We start from the raw sequence: 2,500 nt of genomic DNA, 5'->3' as shown, positions 1-2,500 counted from the left end.
AATGGAAAGGGGAAGGAAAGGAAAATGAGGGAAGAGGGAAGGAAATGGAAAGAGAAAGGAAAGGAAAATGAAGGAAGAAGGAAGGAAATGGAAAGGGGAAATGAAAGGAAAATGAAGGAAAAGGGAAGGAAATGGAAAGGGGGAAGGAAAGGAAAATGAAGGAAAAGGGAAGGAAATGGAAAGGGGGAAGGATAGGAAAATGAAGGAAAAGGGAAGGAAATGGAAAGGGGGAAGGAAAGGAAAATGAAGGAAAAGGGAAGGAAATGGGAAGGGGAGGAAAGGAAAATGAAGGAAGAGGGAAGGAAATGGAAAGGGGGAGGAAAGGAAAATGAAGGAAGAGGGAAGGAAATGGAAAGGGGGAAGGAAAGGAAAGTGAAGGAAAAGGGAAGGAAATGGAAAGGGGGAAGGAAAGGAAAATGAAGGAAAAGGGAAGGAAATGGGAAGGGGAGGAAAGGAAAATGAAGGAAGAGGGAAGGAAATGGAAAGGGGGAGGAAAGGAAAATGAAGGAAGAGGGAAGGAAATGGAAAGGGGGAAGGAATGGAAAATGAAGGAAAAAGGAAGGAAATGGAAAGGGGGAAGGAAAGGAAAATGAAGGAAAAGGGAAGGAAATGGAAAGGGGGAAGGAAAGAAAAATGAAGGAAGAAGGAAGGAAATGGAAAGGGGGAAGGAAAGGAAAATGAAGGAAAAGGGAAGGAAATGGAAAGGGGGAAGGAAAGGAAAATGAAGGAAAAGGGAAAGAAAGTTGAGGAAGGGAAAGAGGAGGGGAAGGAGGAAGAGGAGAGGAAGAAGGAAAGAAGAAAGGCAATGAAGGGAACGAAGAGAAAGAGGGGAAATAAGAGGAAGAGGAGAGGAGGAAGAAGAGGAGGAGTAGGAGGAGAGGAAGAGGAAAAATGAAATGGAAGGGATGGGTGGAGAGCTGTTGGGGAGGAAAGAAGAATGAAGGAAAAAGAAAGAAAGGAGAAGGAAAGAGGAAAGGAGAGGGGATGAAAGGTAAAGGGAGTGTGGGGAGTTGACGAGGAATTGGGAGTAAAGAGGAAAGGGCAGGGTAAAGGGAGTGTGGGGAGTTGACGGAAGATTAGGAGTAAGGAGGAAAGGTCAGGGTAAAGGGAGTGTAGGGAGTTGACGAAGAATTGGGAGTAAAGAGGAAAAGGCAGGGTAAAGGGAGTGTGGGGAGTTGACGAAGAATTGGGAGTAAGGAGGAAAGGGCAGGGTAAAGAGAGTGTAGGGAGTTGGCGAAGAATTGGGAGTAAGGAGGAAAGGGCAGGGTAAAGGGAGTGTAGGGAGTTGACGAAGAATTGGGAGTAAGGAGGAAAGGGCATGGTAAAGGGAGTGTGGGGAGTTGACGAAGAATTGGGAGTAAAGAAGAAAGGGCAGGGTAAAGGGAGTGTAGGGAGTTGACGGAAGATTGGGAGTAAGGAAGAAAGGGCAGGGTAAAGGGAGTGTAGGGAGTTGACGAAGAATTGGGAGTAAGGAAGAAAGGACAGGGTAAAGGGAGTGTGGGGAGTTGACGAAGAATTGGGAGTAAGGAAGAAAGGGAAGGGAAGGGAAAGGGAACACGAAAAGAGAAAAGGGGGAAAGGAAAGAGAGGAAAGAAGAGAAGAGAGGAGGGGCAATGGAGGAAGGGTAGAAAGATGGTGGATTGATTGTGGATGAGGAGAGGGAAACGATGCAGAATTGAAGGAGAGCAGGTGGTTAGGAAGAGAGAGAGGAGAGAGAATGAAAGAGAAAGGGAGGATGGGCAATGGATGGTGGGTAGAAAGATGGTGGATTGATTGTGGATGAGGAGAGGGAAACGATGCAAAATTGAAGGATAGCAGGTGGGGAGGAAGAAAGAGAGAGAGAGAGGTGAGAGAATGAAAGTAAGAGGGGGAATGGTGAGAGGGAGAGGAAATATAGAGAGGGGAGGTGGATGAGGTGGATGAGGTGGATGAGGTGGATGGCGAGGAAGGAACGATAGAGAGAAAATATAGAAAAGGGGGGTGGTTGAGGGAGAGGGAGAGGGGAGAGGGAAGATAGAGAGGGGAAAGTGAGGGGAAAGGGGAGATAAAGGGAAGGAGAGATATTTGGGTCAGGAAAGAGAAGGGGGGGGGACGTAACTACATATAAAATATGAAAATGGTTAAATACTATTTTCTTAATGAGTTTGTGAAGTTTCATATCAGCCACTATTTTTACGGGGGTTGTGGGGACAATGGCAGAAACTAGTCATTTCCTCTCCTAACTTAACCTAAACCTAACCTAATCTAACCTAGATTAACCTAACCTAATCTAACCTAGATTAACCTAACCTAGATTAACCTAACCTAATCTAAAACTAACCTAAACCTAGCCTAAACCTAACCTAAACCTAACCTAAACCTAACCTAAACCTAACCTAAACCTAACCTAAACCTAAACCTAACCTAAACCTACCCTAACCTAAACCTAACCTAAACCTAATCTAAACCTAACCTAAACCTAACCTAAACCTAACCTAAACCTAACCTAAACCTAACTAAC

This window comes from Oratosquilla oratoria, chromosome 21 (genome assembly GCF_046742065.1).
Source record: "Oratosquilla oratoria isolate Oo_2021 chromosome 21, ASM4674206v1, whole genome shotgun sequence".
Lineage (NCBI taxonomy): Eukaryota > Metazoa > Arthropoda > Malacostraca > Stomatopoda > Squillidae > Oratosquilla > Oratosquilla oratoria.
Note: the sequence above shows the minus strand (reverse complement) of the source record.